Genomic DNA, 21616 nt, shown 5'->3' with positions numbered 1-21616 from the left:
CATCTGCTACAGTAGAAAACAAGGAGCTGTTCACTTCTCTGTGGCATTCAGGTAAAAGATCAAATAAAGCTATGTTAATTTATAGGGATCTGTGATTTTGCTTCACTTCGTGTGAACTTTGAGCTTACATTGTGGAGGCACTGAGCTCTTTCCAGAGTTCGATCTGAAGCCCATTATGGTTGATGAAAGACTCTCCTTGACTTCTTGGGCATTGGCTCAATACTTTGAGCTTTTTCTGATACTTTGTGGTCCATTTTCTTTACCTAATTATAAAGTGACTTCACAGAGTTCTGCAATATCTTATTTGAGGAATGCGCTAAATAAATGAAAATAACATTGCTGCACTTTTCTGAGCTTTTCTAGATACATTAATCTCAGAGGTACAATGAGGCATAATGAAATTGTTATTAAAACCTCTCTTTAAATGTGAGAATGAATGTATTATAGCTGCTTTAAAGGGTATGTGAAATATCTGCTACATGGTCAGAATGTATTTCTTTGACCCCAGAATAGCTGCTTAAGCTGTTTTACTGTGATGTTATGCAGAGGTTAAATGTAGTGTGCACCATGCTAAAATAATAAGACATGCATATTTGGAAACACACTCACACAGCCCTTAGCATTAGTTAAACTGCAGTTACTGTAGCTTAATAATCATGAAGATTTCACAGTGCCAAGCAAACCTCACTACCAAATTCTCCCACCTGCATGTCTGCAGCCACGGAAAGCCTGCCCAACCACGTACCTGCTAGGTAAAAGCTCCATAGACAAAACAACAGTGCAAAGCAAAAGCACTTGTGTCATCCACATTACGTACTTTATTAAAGGCTCTTTGAACTTTAATATGTGCAAGTCTGTTGAGTACCTGTCATGGGACCTGTGCTTCTGCCATCAGTACCCTTTGTGAAGGGACAGGGTGCAGTTATCTTCAAGGGACTTCTAACCTTGGAGGATTGATTCCCCTGCTTCCCACTCACTTGGATATTTGCCTACACAGAGCCCTGGGCATGAAGTTTTGTAAATAAAAAATACAAAAAAAATTATGACATAGCAGTGACTTCATTTGGAATAAGGCTAAATGTAAGGTGTAGATTGTATGTTGAAGCCATGCAAACATATGAAAAAAATAAATGCCCCTCAGCCCCACGCTCTAATGTGGCCTGGGGAGAGGCTACCTAACCCCCTGCTCACTGAAGGTAGCAGAGCTGGAACTGGAATATAAGTTTTCTTCAATCCTTTCTGTGTATAGGATGGACACTGGGTGGACCTCAGAGCTGTTTTCACTTTTTTAAAAAAATTTTCTTTTTTTCCTCCTTGGTATACACATACAAGACAGTTGCCTTTGGCTCCAATGATTTGGAGGTTGTTAGGATGCACTGTAGGTATCATACGCCTCTCAATTGGGAGGATGGTGGTTTGGGTTCTTTGTAACCACAGACTGCTGCAAAAGTAAATTTAATCGTGTTGCAGCTGGATCTTCAAAGACAAATATCTTTAAAGAACCTTTGCTGTTTCACTGAAGTATTTGCAAAAAGATTTTTTTCAAACCACTTTAAGGAAGAGCTAAGGAGAAGTCTAAACAATGACCCAACTGTATTTATTTACATTTTAATGCTTCTAACGTGATTTGATGGCCCAATATTTAATAAGCAGCAGTGCTTTGAATTTCCTGGCCTGGGTCTGTTGGGACTGTGTATATTGGCCTATTATGCTGCGTAATGAAACGAAATGTAACCGGAGCTGATGCATCAGCTCAGAGGTCTCTCTCTCCTACTTGGGGTTGGGAGAGGAGGGCAATGATTCATGATGCTTAGCAGCTTTCATATCAAAAATGTGTTACAGACATTACACAATGCTCATCAAAAAAAAAAAAAAGGTTTTATAAAAAAAGTGGCTTAAGAAAGCTGATCTGCTTGTAAAAAAGGCATCAGTGCAAATCAGAGTACCGGTGTCTCGTGAAGGTTTTAGTGAGGTGGTCTTTGTTGCTGGTAAGATAAAGCAATTCTGGAATGACAGCATAAATGTAAGGTTGCTAATTATTTGTCCAAATTAGCTCTGTCTCATGATGATGGACAATACTGAAAACATTCTATCCTAATTTTATAACTTCACTCCTAGAGGCACAAAGCATTATTTAAGGTAGCAACTTGAGCTGTGTTCTTCCTCTTACCTCCTTTTCGTGCTTTCAGATAAAAGGAATGCAGTTGCCAAATGCTCTCTGTAGGAGCTGAAAGATGACAATTAACATCTGGATCTGGTAAAGTGCTCAGCACCTTCTTTGCTGTTTATTGTGTCAGCAAGTTTGTGGACATCTGGTATCTTTTTCTGACTTGAACTTGGAAGCTTGTATGATTGGGTTCTGCTAGAGTAATAGCCTTGGATTGAATGTGAAATAAAGAGTTCAGTAAGAAATAGTGAGGCTAACTCTTTGAGCTGTCTTATCTCTTGCTCAACTTTTGTTTGATTTATGAGCACTGGTCATCTGCTAACCTCGCAAATCAACAGTGAATCTTTAAATTGTTTCGTCTATTGTATATCTACATCCTAGCGTATCTATGTTATACACCTTCACTAGAAATATGTTAATGAATCAAGCTGCACAGTGCTCCCCTTGAGGTTGAATAAATATTTTTCATGCCTGGAGAGGCTGGAATCTGGGAGAAACCGTGGTCTTTCCAAAGTCACATAGCAAACTAGTAGCAGGATAAGATACATGCTTTTTCCACATCTTTGACTGTTAAAACTTTAATGCTAAAACATTTGTGGAAAATGTTGTTGTTTTCTATGCAAAGCATTACAAATGACATTTTTGTTACAAGATTAGCTAGAGTAGCCTTGTGATTTATGTATTACGTCTGTGAGCCAAGTTCTGGGAAGACTGAGGTTAAAAATAGGGCAGCAATAATGAAAAATTTGAAGTAATATGGCCATGGAAAACATTATATAAAAATTCAATAAAAGATGATAAAATGAATTTAGAAGATGGTCAGATTTGATTTAATAACCAGCAAAAAAAGGAACTTCTGAAAGACAAGGATCTCCCTTCTGCTTGGTTATCTTTTCTCTTAGCTTTTTTTTCATGTTGAAAGATGTCTTATACCATACAGTGAGTCTGCACTAACTGTGATGAATTTCACTTTGTGGTTAGGGTCGGCACTACCAGCCGTTGCCAGCCCATCCACAGCTCCGCTTCGGCTCATGCTTGCTGTTGGAATGCACAACAATTGCATGTGGAAACTAGCTGTGTTGAACCAAAACACCCTGACTATGTGCTAATAGAAATGCACCAGCCCTTTTGGTAGCTTTTATTAGCATATTTCCTTGTGTTTGTACCTTATGCACTACTCTGTTTATTTTGGGGAAAAAAAGCTGTAAGGCAGAGAATAGGAAAGAAGCCACAGGGCTGGAGGTTCTCTATGTCAAAATACTTGTTTTTTTTAAGCATTAGCTTGTGTTGTGTGAGCAGGTAAGCTCTTGGGTTATTTGTGGAGTGCAATATTGACTGCCTGAGTTGTGAGGAGCAGAAAGCAGTCATGATGAGGCTCTGCTGGTAGAACTTCATGCAAAGATAATTCCGGCTGATGCAGGGCAACAAGGTGGGCTGTCTTTGGGTTTTGCTTTTTTTGTTTTCAAACTCGTCTGGGTGTCATTAAAAGAAGGAGGAAAAGCATATGTTAAGTAAACAAACATGGGTTTGACTATAAGCAGTTGATGAAGGCCTTTGGCAAATATACAGAAAGGTTGTTTTAATTCTAGGAGGAATTGTTCATGCTGGGCAAGATATCAAGATATGGAAAACATATTTTTTAAAAAAACAAAAACAAAACCATTCAGAACCAGGTACATGATGAGACTATATTAACTTAACTTACTGTCCTTTTCTGAGAATTTATAGGGCCATGGTGAATTCAGGGGTGCTATGCACAAGCGTACATCACCATCCTACAGACTGGAATGTAGAAATGTCTACTGATTTCTGTTGCTAAATTTGGGATTAGGATACTTGGAAACTTCTTTCAGAAGCTTCTATTATCAATCCTTTTGTATTATATTAATAGTGGGGGTGCTTACACTCATTTTTAAGACACCATATTTAATGGAATTTGTTCACAAGCTTTTCCCGTGCTTTTTGCTTAGCATGGCAAAAGCAATGGTATAACTGCTGCCTGCTGTCTGAGTGTGAATTGTCACCTAATGCACTCACTGCTAGTGTAGGACTGTAATTCGAACATGTATGCTGAATTGATTGTCTACTCTGAATCAAACAATTCAGGATGAGTTTTCATAGAATGGTTAGAGTTGGAAGGGACCTTAAAGATCATCTAATTCCAACCCTCCCACTGTGGGCAGGAACGTCTCCCACTAGACCAGGTTTCTCAAAGTCCCATCCAACACGGCCTTGAAAGTCACTTTTCAGTGACTTTACTGTCCTTGAATTCTTTCTTTATTCTTTTAACTATTTGCACAGTTCCTGTCCTCTAGCAATCAACTCCAGTAACATTCCTAAATTTATTTTTGTTTAGGATAGATTCCTATATAGCTTTTTCTGGTGCAGATCATTGCTTTTGTGAATTATGTAAGCATAAAAGAAAATACTGTTGTGCTGGTAGAAGTATTCCTGAAACTGGAGAATATAGCCACTCTCCCTTGTTTAAGATAAATTGGAAAAAAATACCATCCCATCACCCTGCGTGCTCTATTATGAATGCTAATAATAAAGTGTTAGAGTTCAGCTGTGCGATGGAAGGAATTATTCTAGAGAATAGTAAACAGAGGAGTTGGGGCACAGATTGTTGGATTTTTTTGTTTCAGAGAATTAAGGGAATCATAGATGCAGCCAGCCAAGTGCTAGTAGCAAAACTAAAAGGGACATGTAGCTGAGGGAGTAAGTGCTTGTGTTTGGTAAAGTGATGACCGACAGTTGTGACCAAAGAATATTTCTCCTGTTGTTTCATTCCTGTTGTGTTCAAGGAGTAGAAGGATTTCTGGGACTCCGGTAATCCTCTGCCAGTTTTCCTGAATATTGCACTGTTGTTCTAGTGCCTATTCAATAAAGTCTGATTCTTCCCAAAAGTGATGGATTATTACACATGTGCTGTTGATTTCTAGATATAGAACAGTCCTTGGCAGAAGCATTCAATATATTGCATATGTGCCCTGTGAGGGTATAGCATGTCTGCAGTCAGTCTAGGGTTTTTGCCAGGAAAAGGCTACCTCATGTCTGGAAACCCCAGACAAATTCCTTACAGCTCATCCAGATGAGATTAGAACAGGGGGAAAAAAAATATTGTAAACACTTAAAAAATAAGTCTACAGGAGACCTGAAGATATTGCCTCTTATGCCTCCTTGATGGAAAATGATGTCAGGTACACCTATGAGGTTCCTTAATTAATGGTTCTGTAACCTGTTCTGAAAGACCTCCAGGAAAAAGTTTGCTAGCTAGAACCTCCCTGGGCAGCCCATTCCCATGTTTGACTGTCCTCAATTTAGAAACTTTTTTTCCTGAAGTCTAAGTCTAACCAATTCTTTTAACCTGCTTTCATGGATCATGTTTTCCAGTGCTTGATTATTCTAATAGCTTTATCTATCTCTCTTGAAGTCAGGAACACAAAACAGATAACAAAAAAAAAAAAAAGAGGGGGATGGACCTAAACCAGTCTTCATGTACACATGTATCTTGAAGCCTGTTTATGTTTCAAGTATCATATTTGCCTTTTTCTTTTTCGACTCTACAGAATAGCATCATTGATTCATGTTCATCTTGGGATCCCCTATAAACATTCTGAATTTTAATCCTGTCTTCCAAAATAGTTGTAGACTCTCTCCTCTGTTACTTGCATTTAATAGCATAGTCTCTTCTATCAGCAAGTCAGCAGTGACAGTTTTGAAGGACAATGGCATCTAAAGAGTCTTTTGTGCAACCCTGTTTGATACATCGCTCCACTTTGGCAACGTGTGGGTCACTAATCTGCCGTCATAATTTTGCTTCTGTCATATAGTAGTTTGACAAAGACCAAACTTCTCTGGTTTGCATATGAGGACATCATGGCAGCGTTAAATGCCTTAAGTCAGAGCTTTTTATTTTGTTACAGAAAGAAATTAGACTGGTTTGATATAATTTGTTTTGGACAAATCTATGTTGGCTGCTCATAATCTCCTTGTTATATTCCAGGTGGTTACAAATCATTTGTTTGTTCCAGAATTTTTCCAGGAAACTGCAGTTAAGATGCCTAGCCTGTAATTTTCTTGCTCTTCAATTTATCATTTTTGATAATAGGCATTAACTCTATTCCTTTCTGCTTTTCAGTGGCCTTGCCTGTCCCCCACAAGTTCTCAGAGATAACTGCTAATCATTGCTTCAACCAGTTGCTTGGGTAGAAAGGGATGTGCCATATCCCTAGGATTACACCAGAAAAATAGCTGACTCTATAATCAAATTATCTTCTTAATGGAAAAAAAAAATACAAAACAGCCTAAACCCTGATGATTGGGTCTGTGTGAGTCCAGGCATCTTGCAATTTTTCCTTTAGCAATCCTAAAGTGGTATGTGATAGCATAAGCAGTTGGAGAAAGAGCACAGTCTGCCCAATGAATAAACTGCCTTCTCCCTTTGTCTCCTGCAGACCATCTCATTGCCTTTAATAACTTGCCTTGTATTTCAGTAGTTGCTATGGCAGCTAATAATTTATTATTGAGCTAAGTAATAATTGCTTTATAATTATAAATCCAAGCAACATGCTGGCACATCTACCTGAAATCTTATGCGCTAATTCCTTTCATATTGATCGTCCTCCCTACTTGATCTTTTTGAATTTGTGAATTATGTTTTATCTCACCTCTTAACACTGAGTAAAATCAAAATAAAGCTTTTGTGTTGTAACCTCTTTATGAATTCGGCTGTTGGAATGCTCTGACCAGCACAGCACCAGGCATATACCTCTTTGAATGCCTTGATATAACTCCAGCAGGAGATGAAGTTGCTTTGAGCATGCCCTTGTACTTATATTTTCACATTTTCTCTGCCTTTTCTTAAACAATTTCACAATAATACTTAGAAAGATGTGATAATATTAATAAAGATGCTTTTGTTAATATATATATATGTATACATGAGAAGTACTAATGGAAAAGCTGCAGATTGGGAAATTATTTTCTTTTCAAACATTTAAATGAAAATTTCAAATGGGAACTGTCCTCTCCCAGATGCTGGCAGAAAGCAGGCACTGATTTGGTTGCTGATGTGTTTTTATGTTGCCTGTCTGCTTGTACGATCTGTTGCCTCTTGTTTCTAGTCCAGATTTGAGCTCTTTAGCAACCGTACTTTTTGTTCTGGATTCACGCATTTCTTAGCTCATAGCGAGGATCACCATGTTGACAGAGAACACAAATAAGAAGAATAATCATGAATAGAGTAGGAAATTGATGTGGCTGAAAATTGAAATATACATTATGTGCAAATGGCAGAAATAGTCTTTTCCAACAGAGTAATATTTTCAGATAAGCTAAGCTGTTGATAAATGCATGTTTACCTACTTGGGAGCTGCATTTCTCATGCCAAAACTGAGAACCATCTTTATTTAGTAACACTCCTAAGGAGTCTGTGCAAAGCTTAGTGATAATGCAATAAATCAGTCTTGTTACATCATGTAGTCCTCACAAGCTAGGTGACTTTTTAATCTTTGCAAAATCCCTGTCTTTAGGAAAAAAAAAAAAGAAAAAAAGAAAAAGGCAAGCAAATATTGAACTTTTTTTTTTCTTGTTTTCAGAGTGAAATTGTCTGCCTGTTTATGAGCCACAACTCCTGCCATCCTATTAGACCACTAGGTTTAAAATTGGTGTGTTTCTAGGTAAACAGGCACAACATACCATTTTCCATGGCCTGAGGCACCTGCCTTGGGGGTATGATACAGACCACTGCCAAGACAGTTTAACCTAATGCGTCGAATGTGTTTAAACTGCTCTCATAAGGATGTTGAGATGCTGTTAGACCTATTTGTTCCTTATGCTCACTTATTTGAAGATCTATCTTGATTTAGAAGACATTGTACTTCACTGCTCGGCAGGGTGTCAGTTCTGTGAAGGCACTGTAAGATTAGCCTAAAGTATTTAGTGGAGGAGGAAGCAAAAGCAGTTTAGTAAACAGTTCAGTAGTTATAAATCTGGAAGGTTTGTCATTACAGAAGTGAAACCAGTGAATATAGGCTTTATATTTTTCTAAAATGTATGTTTTTTTCATACCTGCATGGAAGGAAAGGATTCTTGCCTGCATTTCTGGTTAAAGATCTTCACAATAGTTTCTCCTGAAGGCGTTTTAGATGATTCTACAGCTAAATAACATTAAACCTTTCTGAGTAATTTTCAGTGCTGCTTGACAGAGAGCTTAAGCAAATGTTTTCAGTTAGGTGATAGTATGTAGACAAATCTTTTTAAGAAAGAAGTTTTGAATTTCAAAATATATAAAAAAGTTTTATTACTTGCTGCGTATTTGTTTTGCAATACAGTTTTCAGACGCGTTTTCATCTTTGAATTTCTTTTCCTTCCCCATTGATAACCAAAGTGCCGCACCCATGAGTGTCAGGCAGTTATTTGCTTTTGAATCAAATTTATAAGCAAGCCTAAATACCAAACTTACTGCTGGGCAGTGAGCGTATTGTTAAGCAGCAATAACACATTGATTCCATAGCTAATGTTTGTCCCATACTTGACGGAAAGCTTTGCAAACCTCACTTCACTGCTCTTAAGAAGTTGCGTTATTTTCTTCAGTTTTATTGAAAATATCTAAGCTACCTTAAAGTCAAATTAAATGTGGGGGTAGCTACCAAGACCGCTCTCCCCCACAAGCTCTGGCTAAAGTTGGCACTTTTGCACAGTACAGCACATACAGGTTCATACCTGGAAGCAGTCTAGCTGCGTTACCATGACTCTCTGCCTCTTCGTGAGACTCGGCTCAGCCTCAGCTCTGCGCTGCAGTACCTGTGCTAATTCCAAGTCCAGCCCCAGTCTGCCAATGACTAGACTGGGGAGCTCCCTGCAGCACTCCTTTGCTAATGCAGGTGTGACCGGGGGCCAAGCCATAGCCTAGTCAGTGGACGTACACCTTCCACAACACCATGCCAGGTTTTCTTTAAATAGTTTCTATTATCTAGTTGCTTACAAAAAAAACCCCACATCATTAAAAAAATAACCGTTCCCTGCATTTGAGTGTTCCCAGTTAACCCAGAAAGCAAGTCTGTGTGCTGTTGGTTTGGCTGAACTACTTTATCTGTCAGTTCACAGTGTGCCTATAGTTCTTCAGTAGGAGAAAGGACCAGTTTTAAGGCCTTTAACGTTTTTAAGGTTGAGACCAGAGATTTTGCAGAACACTGCTAATTTCAGCTAAAGTTGCAGCTGATGCTGATCTGTTCTACCGCATCGGTAACTTTCTTCCTGGTGTGCAAATTTATGGAGACTTGTAAGTATGATGCTCTGAATCGTACAGAAAACTTATCGAAACTGTTTCTTTTGTAGACATTGTTCTATACCTGTGTGATTGTTCTTGTCTCTGACCTATTGTTCTCTGCTTGTGGCAGCTGAGCTATAAAATGAAACTCACTTTTAAACATCGTTTGTGCAGTTAATTGTTTAGAATTTCTCAGACTTGCTAATGAACTAAATAGGTATCTAACAAACTAGAAGGCAAATACATCCGGGTCATAAGTAATTATCAGACTTATCAAACCCTGGGCTATTTACTCCCAATACATGTGGTCCTGCCTTTGGAGGTCAAAGAATTCAGCTCTGGTAGTGTGAAAGTTTCTAAACTCAGGGAGAAGTCATGCTCAGGTGCGGCAAGGAGCCTTTCTTCGTGGTTGGGTGCAGCTGCTATAAGTTTGTTCTACTCACTGCTAACATTGATATGAAGCCTACAGGGCTCTGTTGAGCAGCTTCCACCTCCGGGGTGACCTGGTGAGCTAAAAAAACACAGGTGAAAAGTCAAGCAGGACTCCAAGCTCTGAATGTGGACTTTCTGCTACTATGTCAGTAAATTATGTCTTTATGGTGTGGTGTTTGTTACACTGTGCTCCGGATCTCTACCCTGACTCCATTCCTTGTCATGAGTGACTAAAGAGGACTGCCATGCCGGGCCACCACCCTACCTTTGTGTCTGTAGCTGTGTTTGTGCTGGTCACAGCTTTCTGTTTCTGTGCACAGCAAATAGCTGGCATTACTGCTCGCTTCATCTGTTAAACTACACAGATATCTTGTGCCGTGTGACTTTTTTTTTATTTATTTTTTTTTATCATTGGTGCTTGCTTTCTCCCAATGCTTTCTTCTCTATTGACTATAAAGGATAGTTTACTCATGTTACCTTTTAATTTTGCTGTTAACGTGCTTGATTGGAAGAATATTCTTGCAACAGTAACAAAAAATGTGTGCAAGATAGCACAAATGCCATGTAAGCTTATTTTGAGGTTTGCTTAATTGAAGTTAAATTTATTATCTTGCAATTAGCATGGCTTGTACGTATAAACGGCTTCCTAGCGAGTTCAGCAACTCCACTCAACATGCTTCTTTTGACTTGGCATCAGTTTTTATTTTACTGTATCTTAGAAGCTCTTGGAGGAGTTTACCTCCTGATTCTCCTGGCTCCTTGATATATAGACAAGATATCATATCATGCTCTTTCAAATTCTTCCACAGAAAACTCAGTGATGGTGGAGAATTATAAGCTGTCTCAAAACCACACTTTTTCATTGTGTATTTTTGCAACTTCTTTCACAGCAGACAAGTGATATAGGAGCATTTAGGCAGAACAGCAATACAAATATGAATGTCAGTGAGTACAATGCAAACGTAAAATCTTTTTCTTTTTCAATTTCAGAGTATAATCCTGTTCTATGAGATCAGTCCTAATTGATAGTACTGATTAGCTTTCTTTTATTGTTATTATTTTCATAAGAGGAGAATCACATGGAATAGCAGAAATTAGTAGCTTGGGATCATGGGAAGAAACGCTGTTGAAATGTGAAACTGTTGTTGGAGCTAGTCAGGCTCATTCTGCCATAATTACCCCATTGACCCACAGATGAACTTTACTTTTCAAAGAAACAATTTTGGAATGTTTCCTGGGGAACATTGTGCTGTTGATGTGTGAGCATACAGTGCAAGATGCTAAAGATATATCAAAACTGTGGCTAAGTATTAGCATAATGATTAATGCAGCTGCCTAGAGCTTCTATACAGTCACTTCGTAGTGCACCATGACTTTTATAGGAGTGCTTTGTGTCCTTCTGAGCAAATCTCATCCACGGAGTTGTGTGATACTCAAAGATATCACTGTTTGTAGATTTTTAAAATACAGTCTTTAGTGAGCATGGACACCTGGAGGCCTGATCCTGGATAGCCCTTTCTATTAAAGGGGGACTCATCACCTTATAAATGGGACCAGAAGTCTTTTTAAAAAGAACAGGGTTGTGTGGGTTTTGTTTTGTTCTATTTGTTTTACTAATCACGTAGCCGAGGACTTCTTTCTCCTATTCCTTTTAAAGGCATGGACCCATTTGCCTTTGCTGGTGCTTCATCCAGAAGCAAGCAGAGAGCTATCCTGCGTTTGTCAGCTTCTAAGCCTGACTCTTTCCTTACATCTGTGTTAGCCAGTACAAACCAGGACACCAAAACTTGACCACTTAATGATTTGCAGATCGCTTGTAAGGATGGGCTAAATATGCTGGAGCATGATTTTTTTTTTGTTATCCTAGCTCTTTTCAAGAAATTCTTGATATTTCTGAAGAGTTGTTTGTGGCTACTCAGATTTCCATTTATACGTTGAGCAATTACATCTTTCAAAACACATTCTTGGCAGAAGAATCATCCTGATAATTCAAAGATGAGTTGTATTTGATTAATTTAATAAATTAAATTATATTGTAGTATAATCTAAAATGGCCTAACACAGTGGTAGTTAATTTAATGGACAAAATTCTTAATATACTAATGGCCTGATTCAGGAATTAATTGCTAAGCCTTTGCCTTTAACAATTCAGATTTCTTCTTTCTTTGATATGGTTTTAATAAGGTAGCTGTAGGTATTCCTGATGCTTACGGTGGCATTTTTTGTTGAATTAACTTGTAGAATTTATTGTAAATATGAATATTGGTATTAGATTCTGTTCTGTGTGGAAGATGACAAAAGGAAAAACTGTTTCTGAATTACTGAAGGTTCATCTTGAAAATGCTTCTGAGCTTTTTTGTTAATTATGTTTTCCTCAGAGCTTAAAAAATATGTTTCTACAGACAAATACTCTGCTTCTTCAGAAAATGCAGCTCTCAGGTAACTTTCATTTCAATTCCTTGCCTGTGTAATTAAAACACAAACTCGAGACCTTTTTCTCAACAGTTCCATCGTCTATTTCTCATTATGCTTCTTGATGAGATTTTTAGGCTTCACAGAACACCGTCTAGGCAGCTAATCCGATGCAGTGCTAAGATCACAGCACTTCTTCGTAATTCTTATTAGGTTAATCAAGAAACTTACTGAAGCAGCAGGTTTTTTTAAGGCCTGCCAAATTTGAAACCATAGATCAAAGTTCATAGCCCTCTGACCCTTTTGCCCTAACTTGCCTCAGCAAAGTCTACATGAATGGCCTTATTGTGAACATGGCAATGTCCAAGAGCCCGTACATTTGCAATTGTTTAGGCTTAGGAGAGGCATTGTGTTTTGACTGATGAAATGCATTTTCTTCTCTTTCTGAAGTGTAAAGGTTTTCACCTCCATTGCCTATACAAGTGCTGCGGTGATCACAATAGCAGTTAGGTGATCCTTGTTCCTGTCAGACTGAGCACCCAGTTTTATGACAGAGTGTAATTAAATGGCTCGGAAGCCAACATTAGGAAAACAGCAGTGAAGAACGAGGGGAAAAGATTAATTTCCATCTGGTCAGCCAAGCAAGAACAGCAGCAGCATTGTGATCTGGAGGAGACAGTTTAAGCACTACTAAAGAGTCGTCTATTCTTTACTACGTCTCTTGAATGTCACTGCACTTCTTTTGATTACCCTTTTTCATGGTCAAAACCTTTTCCTAAACCAAATGCTTTTTGCATGGCATGACTTCTTTGGTGTTATTAATATAATAGCAAGGATTATTTTGAATAATAACGCTGAACTTAAGAATGGAAATAAAATAATTTAATTTAATGAAGTTTGACGCAGAAAGGCTTCAGAAATTTTAATAAGGTTGCCCTAATAACACTCTGATTTACTACTTCCTTTTTCAGGGGAAATTACAAAAGTGAGATCACGGTAGGATTGGAGGTTTCAAGGAATATGGAGTAGAGATGCTAATTGTGCTTCTAAAGAGGACTTGAAGTTCTTTGAGTAAATTAAATTGTGTTTGTTGGCTTTTGGGGTGTTGTTTTTTTTGTTTTTGACTTCTTGAATTAATTTCCCTAAAAGTGACTCTCTGGATTTAGCAATTAGCCACCCAGAAGAGTTAAAAGGTGTTTGCAGTCATGTATTCTCTAAATTGCTATTTAAGTACTCAAATATAAAACTGACATCTTGGTTTTAGATATGCATGTCATCATTACAGCTACTGTAATGCTGGAGTGGTCACTATTTCTGCATCTGATAATGCTACTTCCAGTGCCAGTGGGAATTTCACTGTTTTGAACATGAGTGGTGGCTTTGAGATGAATTACCGGGGTCTGTGTTCTTGCATAGTCAAAAGAACAAGTTTAAAATTTTGAAACTTACATGATGCAGAAATGAAGAAGAGTAGTTGTGTGAGTAACATAGGTTTGGTTGGTTTTGTTTGTGTTTTTTTTTTTTTTTAAATATATGTCTCATTGAATTGAAAGCAAATGCTTAGAAACAACACAATACGTATTTTAAGAGCATTTAACTTGAAAGTCAATGCTGTATAATGGTAAAATGATGAGGCATTTCTGAGAACACCTTTACAACCTTTACTTAGCAGAGCATATGAGTGCAGTACTGAAATTACAGGAGTTTATTAAAATAAAGCAAACAATGTTGTTCAGATCACCAATTTACTAATTAGAGTGTCAATTGATTAAAGAAGGATGTTCGTTTGCAAAGCAAACAAAGCAGTTCGGGCAGTTATGATTTTCCCCCTTATTGCAGGAAAACATTTGAAAATGTGAAAGGCAGTTGTTTACTTAAGAGTATTTAATTCTTCTCTAATCTTTAAATCTATAGAAAATCACTGTATCACCTGCAGAAAGTTCTCAAGATAAATACCCAATGATATATTTTGGTACAATTGGGCTGCAGTCTGCTGCCTTTCAAACAAAAAGTGAAAGGCAGAGGCAATAAAAAGAACATCTTTGAGGGGTCTAAATTTCTTCTGCCCAACTCCATCTTGACTACAGCTTAATTTTAAGACACATCCTTTCACCCACCACAGCCAAATCAGTTTCCTCTGTACGTATAAAACAGAATTGTCAGTTTTATTTGATCCTTAGATAGCAAACATTAAGATGCATTATTATTAAAAGAGCCAAAGTTTATTCTGGTGGATTGCATTAACGGGAGAGCACTGTGACAGTTCTGATACAAGCGCATGCTGTGTCAGCTTGGGAAGGAGTATATGTGCAGAAGAGAATATTGTCATCCCTCTCTGCACCATAATGCAGAGTATTGCTTTATTTATGGCTTGAGAATCTGACAGAGACAGTTAAATCTTTGTGTCAGTCAAGTTCTGATTTAAAGCTCCGGCTGTCAGTGTTCAAGGACTCAATTATGTTATGACCTTTCATCTTTTTCCTCTTTGCAGCATACATAGTGCCCAGGCTCATCTTAATTATATTTTTGTCTTACTCTTTCCTTGTGCGCTTTTCTTTAAATAAAGGCAGGGAGGGGAAAATCTCTTTCCAGCAATTTTATTTTTTATTTGATTACATCATTATCATTTTCACAGTTGTAATTCCACGGCGTTTCTTCCTGGCTTATTCTCCCTTGCCTGGCCAGTGCAGCCAAAGGGGATTTACCAATTTACTTCTGGAAACTAAATGGCCTAATGTTCCTCCCTGGTTATCTACTCTTTCAGCTGGTGGGATATATGCTCTGCCTTCTGCCTGCTTAGTGCCCTGTAGATAAATTTGTACAGAATTTCTTTAGCTGTCAGGGTGATGGATGGGTAGTACAGTGGAGCCTGCTCAGCCAGAGCAAGTGCCTGCCTTTGCCATCCATCACTCTTCTTGCTGTCAGCCCCCTGATCAGGACTTCAGAGCAGGTTCAGACTTTGTCTAGGTCACAGTGCCACAGAAAAACAATTAGTTTGTCAAGGATATACATATTTTAGCATGAGGATATTTGACATCTGAAATGTTGTTGTTGTGTTCTGTATTCGATAAATTATGTTTTCGCTTTGTTTTGAAGTAGGGGCTCTGTGCTCAGGGGAGAGTGAGTGTGTCAGACTGGGTATTCTTGTACCAATTCACAATCTTGGTAGGAAAGAAAAGTGCATGGCTGGTTAGAAAAAAGAAAACAGAAAAGAAGCATTTGATACCTGAGCACTGGAGGTAGATGTATGCTTTAAAAGGGATGTTAAGAACAGCTCTGGCCTTTTAAAGGATTTAGGGTTTTTTCCTACTAGTAATTTTTAGCAACTCTGGTTTTCTTTGGGCTTTAGATCATTCTCTGGTTTGATTTGTTGGCTCTTTTGACTCACCAACTATTTGTGAAGCAGAAAAGTACCAAACTAAATTGAAGTATTTCTTCTTACTTGTGTTATATTTCACTAAGACTTGTATTTCTCTTTATGTCATTACTCTTCATGCGTTCAGCTGGTAACTTAACTTTCTGCTCTTAAACACCAGCCAGGATTTTTAATTCAGAACAGTCTCTAACTCTTGCTCAGGAACTCAATGTGTTTTTCTTCCTGTTTGGAGGTGCTGGGGAGAAGAAAAAGAAATGAGAGATACCTCGGCGGGCAATTCATTTAGCTGGCAGTGAAACAGGGTTAGCCGTTTGAATGCTGATTGTCCTCCAGTGGTTTTTACTGTTCTGTCAGGCACTTTTCCACAGTTCACCAGTAAGGACTCGCAGATCTACTCAGCGTCTGCTGGGGACAGTCCGACAGGAGTGCTAGCAGTTGCTGAACATGTGGCTTTGCTCTGGAGGCAGCTGGCTGTTGTGTTGCCTGCTGCAGAATACCTGACACATGCGGTCATGCTGAGGAGGAGAACCCCTTGTGATAGGAAGAAGGCTGCATCGGTGTTACAAACCTGCTTTTTGTGCACGAATCGCTTCAACAAAAGATGGTAACTGTAGTAGAGCCCAGGTCTGAAGTTGTCAAAGGTGGTTCCGTTTGCTCAATACCACCCTTGATTGTACCGTGGAGTAAAGTGAACATCAGATTACACGTGCTTCATAACACGCGTATGACAGGCTAACTGCGCTGAGTCACGTGGTAGGTTGAGTAGGGTTTCTGTGACAGCTATATACACCTAGCTGATCCTGACACACCACTAGTGACCTGAAAGAGAACACAAGTCTTTCTTCTTCTGTCCCCACAATTATCTTTCAGGACTAGGTATGATAGCACCGACTGTTTATAATCTGAACAATCTACTTCTCTTTACATGTATAAACCAATTACCTATGAATTGTGCTGCGGCACTGAAGTATCAACAATATTTTCCAAAAGTAAATGGGTTGTGTTTAGCATTTTAATGCCTGAAGAAGGTGTTGCAATATCTTGCAAATTAAATGGCCTTGCAAATAACTATAATGTTCTGTGCTTAAGTGGAAAAGATACTTAAAATCATAGCCTCCTTTCTTTGCAGTTTGTGTGGCATACTAAAACTCTGCAGAGACAAAATAACTGTGTCCTGGATGTGCTGAGCCAAGCACAGAAATAACTCTCCCCCTTGTTCACCAGTATGCCCATTATCTGTCACCAGCCACTCTGTGTCAGTCTGAGCCACTGTGGTTACAGGATTGTTTTCTTAGAAGACTGCTACATATTTATATTCGAGCAAGGAGGATTTTTGCTTGGAGCTGTTACCAGTGGATCAGCAGGGAAAAATAAATCTTTGCTAAATTTGTGGTTTTCACATTTTCAAGCGATCAATTACATTTATCAAGTTTCTGGATAAACGCAGATTATCTTCAGCTCAGTAAAATTGTAACGCTTCTCCTCCATATGTAGGGCAGAAGCTATTTCTGCGTGGATGCTGTGCAGACAGGCTTCTTGATGGCTGTGAGAAAGATGGCATAGCTCAGGCTATGTTGACATATTTAGACGGAATTAAGCTCTCTCCACACATCTGTATTTTAATAACACGGCTTTTTTTCAGTGTTTCTTTGCACAGTGGAACAAATCAGAAATAGCCACTGCAGCTGAAGGCAACAGAGGCTCTTGCTTGAGCAGCAGTGTGTGCTTCCTAATCCTCTTCCAAACATTTCTTAGACAACTGTTTGTTACATTATCATGTTCAAACCTGTTTTCCTGCTCCATTTGATTTGTTACTGTGCTGTGTCTCACATGATTCATTTAAATCACAAGGTCTTTGTGACACGAACTTTTTTTGGCGTGGAGCTAGAAGTAAAATATACAAGTATAGTATACACATTATTTATTTTAAGGAAAGAAGAGATTTGGCAGCTGGCTAGGAAAAGATGGAATTTCTGATTATTAGGACAACAGTAATGGCAGGTTTTCATTACTAAGCAAGCATATAGACATTTCTGTCAACATGTCCTATAACAAGATAGTTTGTCATGCTAATTTGGTACTAGGAGAGCGCATTACACCTAGGTGGAAGTTTGGGAAGTAATTTAACCTGTTCCTGCTTTATTGAGAGAGAAAATGAGACTGCAATTCCAAAATAAATTAATTACTAAAGATTTCTGGTAGTGGGGAATATTTAATTGCTGCTTCTTTCTCGTAGTTAATAGAAGTTTATGGAAGCAATAGGCTGACTGAATGACTCTGAGCATGGTCCAAGTGGAGTGGTTTTGTTCTACCTCCTCTTTCTTTCAATAAGAGTGGAGAACCTGGGCTCTGCCACAACGTGCCAAGAGCCTAAGAATTCTGTGTCTGTTACAGGAGCTGCAAGCCAAGCACCAAGTTGAGAGGTCACAACATACACAGTAAATATTTAAATGCACTTTAAAGCAAGTGCCTTTGACTTTAAAGCCTTTTAATATTTTATATCATATTTGGACAGGATAATGATTCTTGTGTGCTTTACCCATCTTGAAAAATATTGAGTGAAAGTTTCGCTGGCTTCTATTTTATCCTGCTATGCGTCTGCTTATTTGCTTCACAGGCTGCTGTTAAATCAGCTTTATGGGGAAACTAGGGCTAGTGTTTCTGAATTTCTGCAGGATCATCAGCTGCGGCATTATGTAGTAACATTGTGTGTTCATGTGGGTGCTGAAGGAATTTTCCATCTAGTTTGGTGGTCACAAAGCCATATTAGAATAAATGCAGTAGCAGAGGTCTAATACTGCCAAAGAAAGTAGAATGAGAAGTTTTAAGCAATAGATGACAGACCGTTGATGAAGGAGAAAATTTGTAAGAGTATATTTAGGAGATAAGTATCTGAAAATAGTGCAAGGTATGCGTTACCTAGTATCTACAGGCTCGACTAGTTACCTGTAACAAGACCATGAAACTGTGCAGTTACAAGCATCAGGTGTTTGGCATGCGGAACTGAATTTTCCACCTTAAAGTCAATGTAGTGTTTTAAAGCTAGAAGAGACCACTATGGACTTGTTCGCCCCTTTGTTTTATCAAAGAAAACTCACATGCTCAGCCTAATATCTAATATTTAAGTTCTTTTTCAGTATCAGTTGTTTTTCATCTGTCCTTGGCCAAGCCTGATAGTTCCCAGTGCATTGTCATTAGAGGTGAGATATAAAAGTAATGCAGCTGATGAGTCCTATGTGTACTGACTTTTAGTGACTTCCCTAGTTGCTCAAAAGCTTTTCTCTCCTGGGCCCTGGTATGAACATGACCTTCTATAATACTAAATATTAAAACAACCATTTTAAGCTTCATGTTTTAGTTTTAAAAGCAAAGGAACAAAGTCACAGTGGAGGCCAGCTGGCAGACTTGCATAGCAATGTGCAAACCTTTCCCCTCTAGACACACCAGAATTTAAATTTGCACTTAAATCACAAGTCAGTATGAATTTAAGCCTATCCAAGAACTCATTTATGCACATCACAAAACCACCCCACAAATTGGTACAGTACTTTTCACTTGGCAGTCATTTCTCCAGAGATATCCAGGACAGAAATAGCAAGCGTACTGCAGGCCAGATATATGCTGGCAAAGCTGCCTGGGCTAGAAAACTTGTTCAGCACCTGCCTGTTTGCTACGCCTGCCTGCCATTGCCTGCATTAGACTATCACATTTATAATTACCAAAATTGTCCACGTTATTTAGGAATAACAGTGTTCTTTGTTTTATTGCTTAACCTGACCTAAAATTTTTAGTGCAATTTAAAGTGAGCAAGAAGACAAAAGAGCACAGCAGGTCTAAGCAGAATCACCGTTTTCAGAAATTTGTCATTTCTTGGGATGCAAACTTGGAATTGGTTGTGCCTAGGAGAGCACTTGTTCCTCTTCCGCACCGTGGAAAACTCTGTTAAGGTTGACAGGTCTCCATGTGGGTGTGGAGATCTCAGAATTTAACAACTCATATTTTCCTTGGTATTTAAAAACTAAAATAATTGGTAAACAGCCTCTTTACTTCTGCTTGCCCGAGTTAATGTCTGATGGGTAATTCCAATGACTTTTAAGTGAACTGTTCGATGTCAGGAATAAATGTGGATTGTTAATTAAAAATAAAAATTTGAAAGTAGGTAATAGCTCTCAGCAAATCTACCCTCGCAAAGTCTGACCGAAATGACTTGATGTTCTTGATCTTATTTTTCACTCTACGTGTACAATTTTTAAACAGTTTTAGTGTATATAAAAAAAGTGAAACATGATCCATTTCAGAGAGGAAAATTTTATTTATTTATTTTTAAGTGCCCTCCTTTGAAACATTCTTGGAACATACAATTATCATTTAAACTAATTAAGGACCTGGGAAAGAAATTATGTACACAAACTAAAGCAGTAAATATCTGAGAACCCTTCCTTTTTTCTTCCTGTGTATATCAACATTGCATTGTGCTCAGTCCAGAACTCTCTTGTCATTAAAAAAAATGAGAAGTTTCAGTGCGCTATGTTTAACTCCATGCTGTTCCCTGGAAGTAAACCACGTGTTACCTCTGTGGGAAGCAAGGCCTTTTAGGATCAGTTTGATCCAATTGTGTTAATCTGTGTTAGTCTGTCTGCTCTAATTAGACCAGGGTTTTAATGTCAGTGATAAGTAGGGTTAGTGCTCTTTATCTTACTTGGGAATTAATACAGTGGTAGCCTGTTCCAGCAAGACTAGAAGATTTTAGCTATAATTGCTTCATGAAAGGCTGTCATTTATAAAGACATATTGTCACACAGCTGGGGAATATTCCCCCCAGCTGGACGCTCACCAGGCTGCTCTGGTTACCTCCTGCCATACAGCCGCTGGGTGTTTTACGATTCCTGTTGTTGAAAAGTAGAAAAGACAAGCACTTTGGTTTCTCTAGTATGCTCACAGGTCATAGGCTGTCTATTCATTTTCATAAAAATGGGACCTCGTTGCTCAGCTGCCATAATCTTCTTGAGACAGCGCTGATCTCCATCCCCAGCCTCTGCTACCTCAGGCTGGAAAGCGGTGCGCTTTGAGCGAGCTCTTGGAGTTTAAAATTCAGCTTCCCCGAGTTGTTGGGGTTACAAAAAGCCAATTGCTTTCTATGTTAGTTACACAAGAAGTATATGTTTTAAGATGAAATTGTGGATATGTGTGTGTATTTATTGATTTTTATTTATTTATTTACCACAGTGGAGTGTGCTTGGGGCTTGCTGTCAGGGTTGCCTGCAGAACCCAGGGTTCCCTTTCTGAATCGTGAACTGTCTTCTAATATGCAGCTACTTTCTTAATTTTGCCTCTGGTCAGCTCTCCCATTTTCTTCAGCAACTGATTGGGAGCCTGCCGTTATAATTTTTAGCTTGTTTTATTAAGTGAACTTCTGTATGAGCAAAAGTCCATGGAAACTGCTTGATGACTTCACAGGGGATGCATTGCCTCCTCACTGTATGGAGATGCATGGTATTTTGCAGAAATGCCTCCTGAGTTATGAACTACAAATCTTGTCATTTTTGTTCATTTTATCTTTTATGTCAATGGATTACATTAATAACTTGTTTGCTTTCTCATCAGATTTCTATAGTTTCTTATTTTCTGTAAGAGGCTGTTTCAATACAAGTATATAGTGAGAACATTGTACTAGGTAACTGACTTTTTGTAGTAGAAGTATTTTTTCAAAAGCAGAATCAATGTTTTAGAGGCCTTACACTTAGCTGTAGTGTGATATGATGCAGATTTTTACAGTAAGTCTTCAAAGAAACTTCATCTCTGATTCACATAGATGGTTATCTTACTGAAACATTTTTCTGGCATGTGAAAGCAGATGAATAATTTGTGTTTTGTTTTTTGGTTATAAAGGGAAATGAATTCTCTTAATGGTAAATGATAGCAAGAAGCTTATTCATGCCACGGGTTGAGAAAGTAT

Source organism: Charadrius vociferus, unplaced genomic scaffold (assembly GCF_000708025.1).
Source record: "Charadrius vociferus isolate BGI_N301 unplaced genomic scaffold, ASM70802v2 scaffold365, whole genome shotgun sequence".
Lineage (NCBI taxonomy): Eukaryota > Metazoa > Chordata > Aves > Charadriiformes > Charadriidae > Charadrius > Charadrius vociferus.
This window is presented reverse-complemented; position numbering follows the sequence as displayed.